This window comes from Struthio camelus, chromosome 1 (genome assembly GCF_040807025.1).
Source record: "Struthio camelus isolate bStrCam1 chromosome 1, bStrCam1.hap1, whole genome shotgun sequence".
NCBI lineage: Eukaryota > Metazoa > Chordata > Aves > Struthioniformes > Struthionidae > Struthio > Struthio camelus.
In genome coordinates this window covers 123,463,948-123,480,491 of record NC_090942.1, presented here as the reverse complement: position 1 = coordinate 123,480,491, position 16,544 = coordinate 123,463,948, and the positions used below count along the sequence as shown (strand labels likewise).

Sequence of the window (16,544 nt, the reverse complement as noted above, 5' to 3'; positions counted from 1 at the left end):
AAATACCTTATTTCTCCATTCATTTGAAAAGTAGCTGGTCCTGAACCAGCAAGCCCTGGCCGATTCCCAGACCAAACCAGACCCCTAAGTTCCTCCCATCTTCATCCTCTTCATGCCCAGTGGGGCTCCTGCACCGACCCAAGCACCACTCTGGACCTTTCTGCTGGAGGGGCCATAAGTCATCTCTCTGAGGTCAGATCAACTGCTTGGAGAAAGACAAAAAAAATACAGTAGGTCAGATTAGGTTGATGTTTCTTCTTTTGCTGAGTTTAGGTGACTCATTAGAGCATGTTGAGGTGAGAGAGGGTGGGCTTTACCCTCACACACCTCTTCTTAGGTGAAAGAGGTGGTCAAAAAAGTAACATTTCTCATTCATTCATTCATTCTTCTAACAGATGAATGTGCTGGGTAACTGGTCACAAATCTGATATAAATTTTGAGAGAGAGAAAAATGATCAAAGTAAATCCAATACAATCCTCAGAGCTGTAAGTTTCATGGAAATTTGATCTCTTCAAACCTTCCAACCGGGAATGTTCTACCTGGACTCCCCGAAACCATGGTAGTGTCCTTCTGTTGCTCAAATTCAGACATAGACCCACAGCTTCTTCCCTTTCCACGCAATGAAAGGGTTTTGCATGGCAGGCATAAATGCATATTAAAGTCCAGGCAGCAGTTCCTGGGATCAAATCCAGCTCACTTTGCCCATAAGAGTAGTCCTATTAACTACAGTAAGTATTCTCATAAGCATTAATCAAGCAGAACTGAAGCACTGGTTTGCTGTAATTCATCCCACAGTGAAGTGTATTTTTGTAATGATTCACTAATCAGTTTTGAGAATATATAGAATTTTCACATTTCTTCTGCCACTTATGTTTAACTTAGCCTATTTTTAGATTGAATATTCTTCAGATCTGTTTTTTCGTGTATGTATAGCTCACAGTAGCATTTGGAGATTAGCTTAAAATTTGTTTTAGTTATATATAGATAGGAAATTTTGTGTATGTGTATAAATATATGAATATACATACATGCACACACATGTATATATGATAGCATACCAAAATCTGCTCTGCATCTGTTCTCACTTTCTTCAGGGCTGGGAGGAGCATATGAATATACCGAAAATGGTGTTTTTAGAAAAGGATAAGGCTTAGAGGCTGACAGCAAAGCTGCAGAAAGGATTTACTCCTGTCATCTGCTCTCATGAGACTATTCAAGGGACTCACATCTCAGCAGCTGCAATTGTGGAATACTCACAAACAAAAGCTTTTGAAATACTCAACTAAGAAAATAGTTGAGAACAATTTCCTATGGAAACCTACTGAAACTTTTTCAGTAATACTCAGGATGAAAAAAACAACGTAACCTACTCATTTTACCCAGTTTCAGCAGTATCAGGGTAATGTGACTTCACTATAGTTACTTGTGACTTTTTTCCACGTTCAGTAACTGCTAAGAGATCTAAGCAAGCAGAGACCATGTCCCAGTGGTGAGCTGCAGGCGCGTTTCCAAGCTCCCCCAGCCCTGGGACATGGCCTGGAAGCACTGTGGCACCATTCCTGCCCAAGACCTGGGCTCCCACCACGATCCTTGTCTCCCCGATACCACAGCAATGGTGGGGAGGGGGTCAGCCAAGCATGCAGCACCCACAGCATCCTCCAGAGAGGTCCCTTATATGGGTGACTGGGAGACCAGCCTCCCAGAGGACAGCCTGGCAAGTGCTCACCATACTGTCTACCCATAGCCAATATCTTCCTTTTTCAGTCCAAATATGAAGAAGCATACCCTATGCAAACATATAACCACACAGACACACTTACACACGCATCTCAACCAGTACTTTCACCATATCATCACTTTCCTTTGATACTGGCAATGCTAATGTTAGTAAATTTATGTAAATTGTAACATATAATTGTCAGTTTTGCAAATTGCACATACAGCAGGCCCCTGCCTATAGGTAAAGCTGAACCCTACCTTCTGTTGTAACAGTTCTATTCCCTTGTTTTCAGTTCACTTTCTTGACAAAAATTCCTTTTGTTTTGCAATGTTTCCCAGCTAATTTACAATTAAAAAAGATGATTTGTTAAATTAGTTAGTTCAACCATTCTTGAGTAATTCTGCCATGAAATAAGTTGAAACTTTGCACTCTGGCTGATTTTTAATTGCAAAGCCTCTAGAAAGTTTCAAGCACTCATCTCGGATAATGCACAAGCAGAAAGAATACCCTTGTCAGGTTGTACTCTGCAGATGTTACTTTGTAAGTACCCTACAGATTTCTTTGGGAATTGCTGTACAGTGAGCAAAAGATGTTAGGATCCTGAATTTTCAGTGTTTATTCTGTTCTTTCTGAAATTACAATTCACAGTCCAGCTAGAAAATTCGAGGCATTCAGCCTCATTTTACTGAACATATACAGAGACATTAAAGTCATTTTGGGTAACATGTTCACTAAAGCGAGTAAAGAAATCAGTTGAGGGTGTTTCGTGAGAAAACAGAGCCCATTTTGGGGGGGATTGACCCACTCCATTTAATCTCGCTGCCATCCTCCAGCACCACAGACCCTGATCAGCAGCTCACACCGCCCTGGAGCAGGGTCCCAGGGAGTCCCAGCCTCCCTGCCCCTATAGGAGCTGTGCCCAGTCTTCTACCGCCATCCCATTTCTTCTCCATTTCACCCTGGTGATATTCTTCCCCCATTATACCTCCAGTTCTCCTCTCCCGATAAATTTTGCAAACGCATCTGGTACAGGCAGGAACAAACACAGGTATCTGACATGGTGGCCCCATCTTTCATCTGTTACCCTTCAGCTCTGAAGAAGGGCAGGGGTACCCCAGACCGCACCGGAGGCCAGCAGGTATCCCGGTGTCTCAAGCACCCAAATTTGGCACTACTTTACAAGTTAGGCATTTACTGAAAGATTGCCCAGGGAAAGCGTGACAGAGAGAAGACCAGCTTCCTTTGTCCACGGCCATTTTTCTTTTAAAACCACCACCTTCCTTCTTGTTGTTAGGTGAATAGGGAAGATTTTGAAAATTAAAAGCCACTCTATGTTAACACAGGCAGAGAGGTTCCTCAAACCACTTAAGCCGACTTCTCGGCAATTAAATCTCACCGGCGTTGGCTCCATCGCCATGGGAAGCTGAGCTCAGAGGGGAAGCGTTAGCCCCACCCATCCTGTCCCTCACTCCATCTGTGATCAGCAAGTTTTGTTTCCTGGGGGGAGCAAAAACTCTGTCTCCTATTTCCTGAGTAAACTACCATTACATGAAGGACAGTCAGAGAGCAACTGATGCCATTGTGTTTGAACAGCAGAACATGGCTGCGACTGCATTTAGCAAAACAGTCACAGTCCAGTCTATTATTCTGACGGACAGATATGAGCATAGGTTAGGTGGGACAGGGCCTGTGGTTTCTAAATTACCTAATTACCTGCATTTTTCCTCCTTTCCCTGCATCGGACAAATAATATAGACTGTAATTCAAGATTTCCAGCCAGTTCACATATATCCTAATGGAAAAGTCCTGGAGATGTTGATACGAATAAGACAAAAGTTCTGCTCCAGAAAACAGTGGAGTCTTATAGCAATCAATCTCTTCTTCTATAGGTTATTTTGAACAGCATTCAATATTTTTAACATCAAAATAAATCTCTCAAGTTTTATAGAAAATCATTTTGCATTAAGTTCTACTTGATTTTTCTCTCCCATCTGAGTCAGAAATTGCATGGTTTGTAATTACTTCAAAGCTTTTTCACTCTCCCATTGCTCCAGCTGCAAAATATTTTGCGTAGAGCACTGCCAAAAATTACCTGCTTTGTGACCCAAAGAGTTGTTTGTTTAGACTGGCTGGCACAGTGCTTTATGGCTCTATATAGATCCGAAAGAAGTTTGCACTAAAGCCTGGGACCAAAGCTATGCAGGCAACAGGAACTGCAGCCAGATGCTCTTCCTGCACACACCTAAAACAAATGAACAAGATACAGGTAGTTGAGATCCATGATCCCATTCAGCCGAATTGCAGCTGTCTACCTTGCAAGTACCTAAACGCATTCGGTACTTTCTTTTCAGCCGAGGAAGCTCCGCAAAGGCTGGTGGTCACAGTCCTTTGCTGGAGTGCCAGCAGCAGCTTCTTGCCTGAGTCTCAGTGTGATCTAGAAAGCAGCCAAAGCAATAATTTCGAGGTTGTTGGCACTCATCAAGATAAACAGTATCTGAATTTAATTTCTCTCAGCAAAAGAGGAGAGAATTTATTTGCCATCATCCACGTCCCAGGAGGTTTCCCTAAGCACCAAATTAAAGTTACTTGTACTTGGCTGCCTCTGGCCGTGTTCACCCCATTTCCCTTTCCTCCACTCAGAGTCCGCCAGGCAAACACCAAGCTGCAAGAGCAGAACAGGATCCTCTCCCTCAGAGAAAGCATTTCAACCTTATTCTGAGCATAAGCTGCTCCCTCTTATATGAGCAGAGGGAGCTGGGGCCTTTGTTCCAGCTGTCCCTTGGCTAGGTGGGTCAAGCACCCTGTGAGTCAGTGCTGGGGAGAAGCCTATAGAAGAACCAGGCCCAGAGCACAGTGAACAGTGGCAGCATTTTGTGCAGTGGTGTCTAGGCTCTGCTTAGGCCTTCAGAGAACCTTGTTGGAAGTTGTGGGGGCTTTCTGGGGACCCTCTGAGGAACTAGGCGGTGCTTGCTGCTGGCAGCAAAGGAGAGCTACACAAGGATAGCTATAGGAGGCCTTAACTTCTCCTGGGAAGCTCTAGCTAGGTGTAGCTGCTGCTAATGAGCTCTGTTGGTTGCCTCTGATCAGAGGGAGTTGGGGCCTTTGTTCCAGCTGTCCCTTGGTTAGGTGGGTCAAGCACCCTATGAGTCAACGCTGGGGAGAGGCCTAGAGTGCAGTGAACAGATGCAGCATTTTGTGCAGGAAGGTGCACAAAGGTGCCTTTGTCTCCAGTCTCAGTAGTGTATGCTGCCTCAGATATAGTTATGACATGCCGCAGAGCACATTCCCTCGTAGCTATTGGAGTTGCTGCATCAGCTGTGTCAGAGGTTTCCACCCAGACGGACCTTCCACACCTTTGCAGGTCTCAGGTTGCATGGAGTGCCTGGGGCCTCTCCATGAAGCTGGGGATGTCAGTCATCTTTTCTGCAGAAGGTCAGCTCTTGTTGACAAGTTGTGTCACCAGGTCAAGGAGTTACAGAAGGAAGTGGGCTGCATAGCATCCAAGAAGACAAGCGAGAGATAGGATATTCTCAGGGACCCTACAGCTTCAGGAGTCTCAACTCCCCACAGCAGTGGAGATGCAGGTAGGCTCTGTGCCATGTGAAGCAGTAAGTCCTAAGTCTGTAGAAGATGAAGGCTAGAACCTGGTCACTTCTTATATGAGGAGAAAGGCTTTGGCTCTTCCTGAAGACTTGCAGTTGATGAACAGGTTTAGTGCCCTCCAAGCTGAGGATCGGCTGGGCATGGCTTCAAGTGAGGCAACTAAGCCAACAGACCCTGTGCCATGCAGGATCACCCGGAAGAAGTGGCAAGTGATTGTTGCGGGTGACTCCCTGCTGCAGGGGACAGAGGCACCTATCTGCTGACCTGACCACATCTAGGGAAATTTGTTGCTGGCTGGGGGCTTGAATCCAAGTTGTCATAGAAAGACTGCCGAGGCTTAGCCACACATCTGACTGTTACCCCTTGCTACTCTTCCACGTGGACACGAACAATAATAAGGGCAACTTGAAAACTATCAAATGGGATTTCAGAGCTCTGGGGACAGTGCCTCCAAGGGTCTGGGGCATAGGTCATTTTCTCCTTGATCCTGCCAGTGAGGGGGAAAGGATGGGAGGAGGAGCAGATGGATTCTCCAAGTAAACAGCTGGCTGCACAGCTGGTGTCAGCAACAGAGTTTTGGTTTCTATGACCACGGGACTCTGTTCGAAGATCAACAAATGACTGGGAGAGATGGGATCCACCTCACAAAGTGGGGCATATGTCTCTTTGCCAACAGGCTGGCCAACCGGGTAACACTTTTGATGCTGTCTCCCATCACATCCTTGTAGGCAAGCTCAGGAAGCACGGGCTGGATGAGTGGACAGTGAGGTGAACTGAGAACTGGCTGGATGGGAGGGCTCCGAGGGTTGTGATCAGTAGTGCAAAGTCTAGTTGGAGGCCTGTAGCAAGCAGTGTCCCCCAGGGGTCAGTCCTGGGTCCAGTCTTGTTCAACTTTTTCATCAGTGACCAGGATGAAGGGACAGAGGGCCTCCTCAGTAAGTCTGCTGATGATACAAAACTGGGAGGAGTGGCTGATACACCAGAGGGCTGTGCTGCCGTTCAGAAGGACCTGGACAGGCTGGAGAGGTGGGCAGAGAGGAACCTCCTGAAGTTCAACAAAGGCAAGTGCAGGGTGCTGCCCCTGGGGAGGAATAATCCCCATGCACCAGGACAGGCTGGGGGCTGACCTGCTGGAAAGCAGCTCTGCGGAGAAGGCCCTGGGAGTTGTGGTGGACAACAAGTTGACGATGAGCCAGCAGTGTGCCCTGGGGCCAGCAGTGTACCTTGTGGCCAGCAGTGTACCTTGTGGCCAAGAAGGCCAATGGTATCCTGGGCTGCACTGGAAAGAGTGTTGCCAGCAGGTGGAGGGAGGGGATCCTCCCCCTCTTCTCAGCCCTGGTGAGGCCTCACCTGGAGTGCTGTGTGCAGTTCTGGGCTCCCCAGTACAGGAGAGACATGGCGCTACTGGAGTAAGTCCAGCGGAGGGTTATGAAGATGATGAGGGGACTGGAGCATCTCTCCTATGAGGAAAGGCTGAGGGAGCTGGTGCTGTTCAGCCTGGAGAAGAGAAGACTGAGGGGGGGATCTGATCAGTGTGTACAAATATCTGAAGGGAGGGTGTCAAGTGGGTGGGGCCAGACTCTTTTCAGTGGTGCCCAGTGACAGGACGAGAGGCAACGGGCACAAACTGAAACACGGGAAGCTCCATCCAAACATGAGGAAAAAACTTCTTGAATGTGAGAGTGCCTGAGCACTGGCGCAGGTTGCCTAGAGGGGTTGTGGAGTCTCTTTCCTTGGAGATATTCAAAAGCCATCTGGACACAGTCCTGGGCAACATGCTCTAGGTGACCCTGCTTGAGCAGGGGGGCTGCACTAGATGCTTTCCAAAGGTCCCTTTCAACCTCAACCATTCTGTGATTAATTGTGATGATTAGTAATGTAGGCAGGAATATGTCTGCTGACTTTAATTGTGCAATGTTTGAGTTTCTCATCTCTGCTTTTCTTTGTTTTTGTTTTCCATGGCGTGTTCTACTCAGTGTTTCCAAACAGTGGCATGCACTTCTGCATGTGCTTTGCCATGGTAATAAAGTTGGCTAGAGTCTCACATTTACAACACCAACCCTAGTTTAAATCCTTTATGTTGCACAGTGACAGTCATGTTAACCCGTTTGACCAGGCCTATTCAATCCACCAAAATGAATCAAAATTAACCTCTTTAGGTCTGTTAATGAGTACGATTATTTAAATGGCACTGAGAAATCAAGATTACATGGCACCAGGAGAAGCAATTTGGCCTGAGGTAGAGAGAGGTAAGTAGCTAGAGTCCTCTCGAGGGGAAAAAAAGATTCAAAATATCAATTTAAAGAAATAAAGTTTTCTTAATTATTCTGGGGCAAAGCTACAATCATGCTACTTAGTTCAGTCGACTTTCAGTACGGGCTTTGCTTTGAGGTCACATGCATCAGATAGTGAATGACCCAAAGAGCGGACAACCAAAGTGATTTTTGGCCTGCTACAAGAATCACCACTTGGTAAAACAGAAGCAAGCAGCTCTTCTAAGGCAGGTACAAAAAGCAGAGTTAGAACCTCAAATATTGCACATCTAAAGTCAGCGGAGATATTCTGATTTTCCTGTTGTAATGAGCAAAAGTAGCGTGCGACCTCGTATAAGTACTAATAACACCTGCTAAGCTTTGAATTTTCTTTAGAAATACAGCCCCCAAATTGCTTTCTCAGAGGCTCAGCAGGACACAAAGAAAGATTAAACACTCATAGGTAATAAGAAAATGTCAAGTACAGCAGGAAACACTTTTCTGCCCCAAGTTCAAGCATTTTAGAAGAGCAGGGACCAGCCTGGAGCTCTGAGCTCTCGCAGACTATATCTCTGGTGAGTTCAGCAATGGCTGGGCCACCCTTGACACAGGGGGACAAAAATTCCTCCTTCAGGAGGTGGCCAGGTCTCCCCAGTAACCCAAGGCACAGGGAGAGCTGCAGCTGTTGCACAGACAAGGTCTTGCAGGGCTCCTCACGCACCGCGGCACTGTCCAAGCCACTGGCACCGTCTCCGATTTAAAGGACTGAATGCAAACAGCAACGGAAGACAAGCAATAAGGCTGAATGTCTCCTGCATGGCACTTCAAAAATCTGACTTTTCACTTCAGAGGGAACTTTCATGGCAACACATATTAACATTTATGTCCTCATCCAAGCTGAAACTCAAGAGTGGCGGGCAAGAATGATGGAAAACTAGAAAGTGTAAAGGATGGGGGAAAACTTCTTTCTTTGTCCTTACTAACAGATCACAGAAAACCCTTTTCTCTTTGTACCTCTCACCAACCTCTGGTACAGGGATTTTCTCTCCTTACCCAGCTGTCGGGGAGTCAAAGCAAGATATTGTTCTTATGCTTCATACATGCCAGTTGCTGTCACTTATGCATTGAGTTGCTAGGCACTTTATTTACAGCCAAATCCTTTCCCTCTTTTTTTTTTCCCCGTGAGCAATAGTGTTTTATTCCACAAGCAGCAATTGTAATTGGATAGCCACCAGGAAAAGATATTACTCATGTGAACAAGAGTAGTTGATTACAGCTCCCCCCCCTTCCCCCCCCCCCGAATGCCTTTTATTATTATTTTTAAATAGAAATTTAAAGATTTTTATTTTTCCATTTGGGCAGTTGCAGACTAATCCGAAGGGAGAGCAGGAAGCCACAAATGCTTTTTGTGTTGTAGGACCACACGCCAACACCACAGGTGCTACCAAGGGCACTTAAGCTTTCCAGGCTCTTTCCCAGCTGTCTCTGTGCTGACCCAGCTCTGCCATAACCATGTGTATGTGGGGAGCGGGGTCCTGAGGGGCACTTTTTTAATATTCTTAAGGTAAGCCTCAGGCTCTCCAGAAGGGTCGAAATGTTTTACAGAGGGGGCAATAACTCTGTAGGGCGGTTAAGTGATGTACCCCTGGTCTCAGAGTGAACCAGTGGAGGAGCCAAGAAAAAAATCCAGGTCTCCTTCCTCCCCCGGTGAGGTTCTAACTAGGGCACCCAGTTACGTGACTGCTGAGAGAAAGGAGACCTGGGCAAAGTGCTCAAGGAAGAATAGTGTTGGTAGCTACTGCCAAAGCCTAGCCCTTCAGACAGTTACACTTTATATAAATTTATATATACAAATAGTCTTCTGTTGGTGGAAGTGATTAGTTAGGTAGTAGAAAGAAAAGGAGCGTTACTATTACTAATTTGATACAAATCCTACTGCGTTGCCTGGTTTATGCTCTAACATAGTGATACAGATATCCATTTAGCTGATTTACCTTGTAATTTTAACAGCAAATTGTATTGCCTTTGCATAAAGTTGCACTGACTTTACTACTTTGAATTTTAATAAGAGCAGAAGACAAATATATTTTTTAAAATATGAAAATCAAGCCAAGTTTTTGATTAAGTAGTGCTAGAAAAAATAGATTAGAGCAATATGTTAAATTCTAACTTAACAGTCATCTTGAGGAATTCCTATGCATAGATAAATCTGATAGATACATAGATACATATGCATACTGCTCTATTTTTTTAAGCAGCATGATCACACATAGCATAAATACTGGTACAGTTATAACAAGCAAGGAAACCTTTCTCCTAGCTATCAAGGAAAAACAATTACAAAAAAGGGACTGTAAAATATAAAATTGGTTAAAATTAAATAACAATTGGTGTTTCAGATTCTAAAAATTTCACTTACTTGCCTTAAATCTTACCGTGCTCATACTATGACACAGATGGTTTTGGAATAGCCACCTACCTAACATAGGTCTTTTTATTCTTGTTATCACTGCAAAGAAAAGTTTTCACCATTTCTTCCTCTAAATAATGTTTTCTGTATTGCACAAGGTAACACATTGGTGGTTAACTACAGCTATACCATTGCGAAAGATGAAGCATATGCACATAATGATAACATTGATACTACAACTCTCTCAAATGTGAGAGAGGCATGCAAACAGTTTAGCATGTACTATTCATGCGTTGAAAGGGTGCACCTTCATTATTACAAAGGACAGAATGCAAGTTCAAGTTCTCATCCACTTAAATATTCAGTCTTTCCACCTCAGATATAGCAATGTCAACCCAGGGGTTGAGCTTTCCCTAACAGGAAGGGCCCATCTTAGACAATCACTTATCTATGGTGTGATCAGAAGTTTGGAATACAAGAAATAAAACAGTAATGGTGTTAGACTTACTGACTTATGAGGCAAAATTTCTAAAAAGTTAAATATGTTTGTTAACATCAGTTAGCCGAGAAGATAAGCGGAAGATAAGGGCATTACAGGAAGAGAGATGGGAGCATTATAAGAAGAGAGTCTATTAGCATTAGATAAAAAGACATGCAAGTCTTTACAGAGAAATAAATAAAGACAAAAACTCTTCATTAAGCTCTTGCTGTCAGTGCTCCAAGAGCCTGGTTCTCTGAGCTATAGAAGCACTGTGTTTCAAAAACTGTATGTATGTACTTGCCTCCTCCCAAAACAAATTATTTATTGCACCTGAACTTACATGTAAGTGCTACAAGTTGGATTTTTCATCATAATGAAAGAGAAAAACCTGAATATATGAATATTCAGGATCACGGTCTTGCTCTTTTTCCTCAGCAGCAATCTGAAGACAGATGAAGCAAGAAGAAAAAGCTGTGCAGAGAAGAGGGAGCTCTGCAGCTTGTACAAACATTGCACAATACAGGAAAAATTACCAATACAGAAATTCCAATGTCTCTCTCAAGTCTTTTATAAACCAACTTGTTCTCTGCCTGTCAACATCACAATGGGATCGGGGCTCATCAGGGTGTTGCCTTTCAGATGGTTTATTTCCTTGTTTTAGCCTGGGGCAACCATTGCGCTGAATAGATGACCCTGGTGCTTGCGCCATTCGGTACCCTTCTCCTTTCCTTCTTGGCACAGTAGTTTCTTAGCGTTTGGAGCTATATTTTTTCCCTATCAATAAAACAGCTTAACTAAGGCTTTGAACATGCGTGTCCATGAAAGAGACAGTGTGGTACTTTTGAAAGATAGTGTTCCTGGGCATCGTTTCACTTTTTCACAGAGCAAAGACAGCCCAGGGATAGCAATTAGGCTCTGTGCACTGCCCCAGCCCTGTGCCAAACATTAACCTCAAGGGGCTGCGTCCAGCTCCTCTGTTTGTTTAGCAGGGTTAAGGCACAGCGCAACCGAACAGAAATCCCACTGTGGGGGACTGGCACTGGCAAATCCTTTGTAAATAGCTCCTTGGCTTTGAAAGTGCTGACTATGCACATCAACGTCTGCAGGATCAGGCCCAGCAACTGCTTTCTTAATTATTTACCTGTATCTCACTGATTTTCTTGTTTTTAAGTGCTTCCTCCAAGTTTAGGATAGTCAGCAAGCATGCAGGGCAATAAAGAAAATATTGCACTGTGTTTGTCCTAACTGAGTCTGCTCTTTAGGTTGGAGACAGTCGCAAATACCAAAAAGATTCTCAAAGTTAAAATACACACTAAATCCTCTGATAAACAAGATCACTTATTAACATTTTCATGCCGTTGAATCATGCCAATTAGTTAGTGCAAAGTATCTGCTTACCTATTTTACTGCAGGATGGCAGGTGCAATCCTGACCTCCAGAGAAACTCCAAGCCGCACTAGGGCCAAGTGCAGCTCGGCTCAGGTGCCTTCGTGGCGAGTGACGTCCCGGAACAGGGAGGTATGGACTTTGATCCAGATCTTGTTTTCTTGAAGCAAGCCTCGCCAGTGACTTCACACAAAGTGGGTTCGCACCTGTGGCCTCTCTATTCCTTGTCAAAAAGAGCCCTACGTGCCAGCGTTGGTGACTCTTCTCAGGAGGACAGCGGTGGGCGAGTTTCTGAAGTCAACAACATAGGTTGAAGCGGGCGTATGCGTGTGACCGGACTCACCCGCACGTGGCCCTACCTGCCCTGGGGGGCATTTGCACGTCGGAAAGAGCCTGCACCTCCTTCGCTCATGTTTCTGCAGTGCATCCTCCGGCTCTGCGAGCCATGTTGCACGGGCGCTGCAGCAAGCGGGCTCCGACCGCCACCGGCAGGCTCAGGCTGCAGTTGCTTCACTCTCCTCCGATCCCCGCGGGGTCGAGCAAGGCGGTCCGCGGTAATCCACCTCCTCGTGGACAAGGAGCGAGGGAAAGCACTGATGCGGCGGTGGTAACCTGAGCCCTGTGTTCGTCTGGCTTTCTCTCCCTCCTCCCTCCGCCTCACTCCCTGCTTGTAGGTAACAGGCTAGCGGTATCACTGCAGCATGATTGGCAGAGAAAGGAAAGTTAGGAACTATCTACAAATGTTTTTATTTTGCATTTGGGGAGGAAGGGGAAGACGACAATCTCCCCCGTGCTGTGATTAGTACTGCTGGAGCTAAAAATCACGTCAAAGCAGAGCTAACCCTTCGTGGCGTGCAGAGCTGGGTAAGTTTGGCTCTTAATTAAAAGCAGTATTGCCTTGATTTTCACAGCAGGAGAGAAATCTCCCTCTGCTAAAAAAAGCAGTATTAAAGCACCCTCTGAGGCATGGGATTTTCTCTTATGAGGAATTACAACCTGCTGAAAAGGGCAAAAGGGAGCAAACATCCCCCCTTACCCCTCCCCCCCCCGGACAAAAACCGGCATCGTGGGAGTACCTCCTCCCAATCCATATTCCCCACTGTTTTCTCCATCACTTCCTCTCTTCTCTCCTAGGATCCTCCAGGGCTGCTCCAGAGCCCTGTGACAGTTTGTTGTTTCAGCACTAGGTCAGGGAAACCTTCTTATTCTGGCCAGGGCTCAACCCTGAGCAAAGGTAAGCCTGTGCTTTGGGGTTGTCCTCAAATACAAGATGCTAGATCTGTTTCCAGGGCCACGAGCTGTACTTCTTGGTGCAGGCTGACAGCTGCAGTATTTTTATCTTCCTATATAGGCAAGGTGTCCTCAAGTGATGGCGAGTAACAACAGAAAGTTTCACATGACAACAATTATTGAAGCAAATGACCAGGCAAATTCGTTTCTTTCTTAAGGGCTGCAAGCTCAAGCAGAAATGAATACTTGCAAATAAATGTTATGGATTAAGCAGCCTATTTAATGTTCCCACTAACAAGCCTGAGATTTTGAATTTCTAGTGAGAAATATTTCCCTTGATTCATCATTGTCATTTTTAAAACAATTTGTTCTAGTGTGGCATAAAAAACAAGAGACAAATCAATCACTATGGGCTGCTGGCAGCTCCCTTTCTCCTCCCCCTCTACTCCAAAGATATAGATAGATAGCTGTAATGAAGCAGACACACAAAATGTTGTTTACTTGTTCTACTTTGAAGAAGAAATAACAAAGGAGAAGTTTAGAACCCTTTCCAGATTTGCTGCAGAGTGGACTTCTCCTAGAAGTGTGGCTTTTTGCTTTTTTGCTTCTATAAGGCAAAAAACCAAACCCAGATAGCCTCAGTTTCCTATAAGGAAGAAGCACTAACTGAGTCATCCAAAATACCATTATCTTCCTCTGCATGACTACTATCACTGCTGTGATCAAAGTTCCTTAGTAAATTTTCATTTGGTTTTGGAAACCACTAACACCTTCTTTTCCATAGTCTAACCTACAAAATTCCAAAAGATATCAAACGCACATAAGTTCCCCCAAGCAAATTTCATGCCTTCGACCTGGAAGTGGGTAGGATCAACAGAAAAGATAAAACCAGCAGAGTGCTGAGACTTATTTCTCTACCTGCACAGCTCCTTCACCAGGAGGAAAGTTGAGTACTTGGCTGCCCTCAGGGCACTCCTAGCCAAGGAGTGTAGAGACAGGGGAATTCATGGCGGTTTCATATCAAACCTGTTTCCACTCCCTTCAGCTGTCCCAGTAAGAGGTTAGTGCTCCCAGGCTGCCTTGTGAATTTTAGCAGTCTGTCTTTCCACCCACAGCCTAAGGTCTACCCAGCTGTTATTAATGCCAAAGGGACTTGAGGGCATTCAGTCACTGTTAGCACTGCACACGGAAAAGCACGCTTCAGTTGGAGATTATACAGGCTAGGAGGAAGAAGAAAAGAAGGAGAAAATCTGAAGAATCTAGCCTTTGTGTTGGAAAAATTGAACAAATATACTTCCCAGTATCTGCAACTCAGGATTGCACTTGTTGTGCAAGTCCACCCCTATGCTAACAAAGCATTTAAGTACCACAGTGCAAATGCATGCCTACATTCCATTAGCAGTCAGCCTAAGCCAACATACATCTACCTGAGGCCAGTCCTCAAAGAGTGAGTCAGGGCCTAAATCAGTATTGTAATTGAACTAAAATAACCGAAGCCTTCTCTAAAAGCACAGAGCTTTAACCTGTCACATCAAATGAAAATTATATACTTAAACTATAATCTTCCCATTCCCTTAGTCATCAAAAGAGGCTAGATGAAATTAAAAAAAGAGAACATGGATGCCGCTCAGCTGGCTAAGGGGGAGGTGGAGCTCACAGAGCCAGACGTTTGCCTTGAACCAAGGAGTGTTTTTGCCTTCCAAACCCAATTCACCCACTGAAGTCAGGTGCCCCGATGCCCCCACCCACGTGGCTCCTTCCTCCTTCGAACACTGCGTCGGTGGCTGATTTCGGCACCTGCTCTGACAAGTAACGTTGGCTGGATGTGGCCTTGCTAAGTGACAATTAATAGCTCCACGTATGAGCTGGCTGCAGCAGGAGGCAGGCAGAGATGATGTCAAACTGCAAACACTCATTGAGAGGTGCCATTGTTTCGTTTGGGTTTGTTCTGTTTTGTTGAGCGTTTTCTGGGGTTTTTTTTTTCACATTAAGGAAAAAGTGAGTGGGAGCTCTGTCCTTGGGTATTCTGAATGCATGTGCTGATACGACAGCTGTGGGTGAAGGAAGAGAAGTACTTGCAGCTGAAGAGAGTAACTGATGTACAGGCTGTATTCTGGGTGTTGGGTACTGCCTGTTTTAACAGCTTTATTACTTGATTGCCGTGGCAGCTTGCAGGCTTTTCACCTTGTTGCAAAATTCAATTCAATTTTCATGTGTAAGTTTTCCAAGATCAAGGACTTTTGTACATGTAATCTATGCACGGATTTTCTTTCAGTCAGGGCTAGGACTTTTGTTGAAATAATAGTATCACCGCTTCAATGGGCACAGTTCATGTTATAAGCATATCAGTAGCAGCACAGATTATTCTCAGATGAGGAGAATCAGTACCAATAAAACCCACTTGTATAGTAGCAGGATGGCATCTACCGTAATATTTATAGGACTATATATTACTGGTACAAAACCACATCTTTGGCAGATGGCTGTTATCAGTGTGAACTCTAATTGTAAACTGGGCACATCTGTCATCCCACTACATATGTGTTTTTATCTATATAATGGCATCCCTGCTGGGTAGAAGAGGGAAGATAGGGGTTGTGTGGGGGGTTAATTATATCAAAATCATTAAAGCACTGCAATTACTTGTGCAAACAAGGCCTTAAATACCTATCAAGCTGCTAGTATAAATGGGTAGCTGGTGTTATAAGTTATGTATTATTGCTTGCAGCTGGCTCCTATACAGATCCATGCTCCTAGGGCTGTGTCAGGAGCCTGACTTTAACGTGGCCCAGGCTGCCCTCCTGGCTACAGGGCTTCTGACCTGCCCCAACGCCAGCCTCACTTCCTGTGTTACCTCTTCCCCCTTACTCTAATAAGTGCCCACTTCTCTACTATGCTTAAATAATTTGAGGGGTTAAGCTGTGGACTGACAAACTCATTCAAATTATATGTCTGCATACACTTGTCAGGGCCATTCTTGTATTATTTCTCTGTTTGCTTCTGCAGCATCCCGGGGAGTGAGGCCACTTGCTGCCCGTGGACACGCGGCTTCCCCTGGGCGTTTGCTTGTGGTGGTGGACAGAAATGGCCAGGTTAGGGACAACGATGGTGTCGGTGAGGGAAGAGACCACTCCTTTCCCCAGCATGCTTGCGTTGTGCCCTCCAGTGTTAGAGCAATGACGGCGCTACTAGTCTACTACATGCCAGTGAAAACACAAAATGTTAAAGTATATCTGAAAGGATGCACTTAATCTGGATGTTCATGGCAGGCAAGGCTCTCATTAAAAAGTGCATGCACAATATTAATATGATTCCAAACATGATTCTAAGTCAGTTAAATTCATATTCTTTTATACAGCACATTAAAACTGGTCAGTGAGCCTCAGTTGTAGCACATTACATCATAACAAGAAGCCACGTATGAAAGTGCTGGAGACTAAAGAATCACCCACAAAGTTAGG

At 44.9% G+C, this 16,544-nt stretch overlaps 1 protein-coding gene across 1 annotated transcript in view; it reads right to left on the bottom strand.

The window, feature by feature from the left end:
* B3GALT5 (beta-1,3-galactosyltransferase 5) overlaps nucleotides 1–16,544 on the bottom strand; it is a 37,873-nt gene that overhangs the window by 4,036 nt on the left and 17,293 nt on the right. The window contains exons 2-3 of the mRNA XM_068914195.1: nucleotides 11,866–12,547; nucleotides 7–202 (exon numbers count right to left, since the gene is read on the bottom strand). The gene's annotated coding sequence lies outside the window, so the exon portion shown is untranslated. The remainder of the gene's footprint in view (nucleotides 1–6; nucleotides 203–11,865; nucleotides 12,548–16,544) is intronic.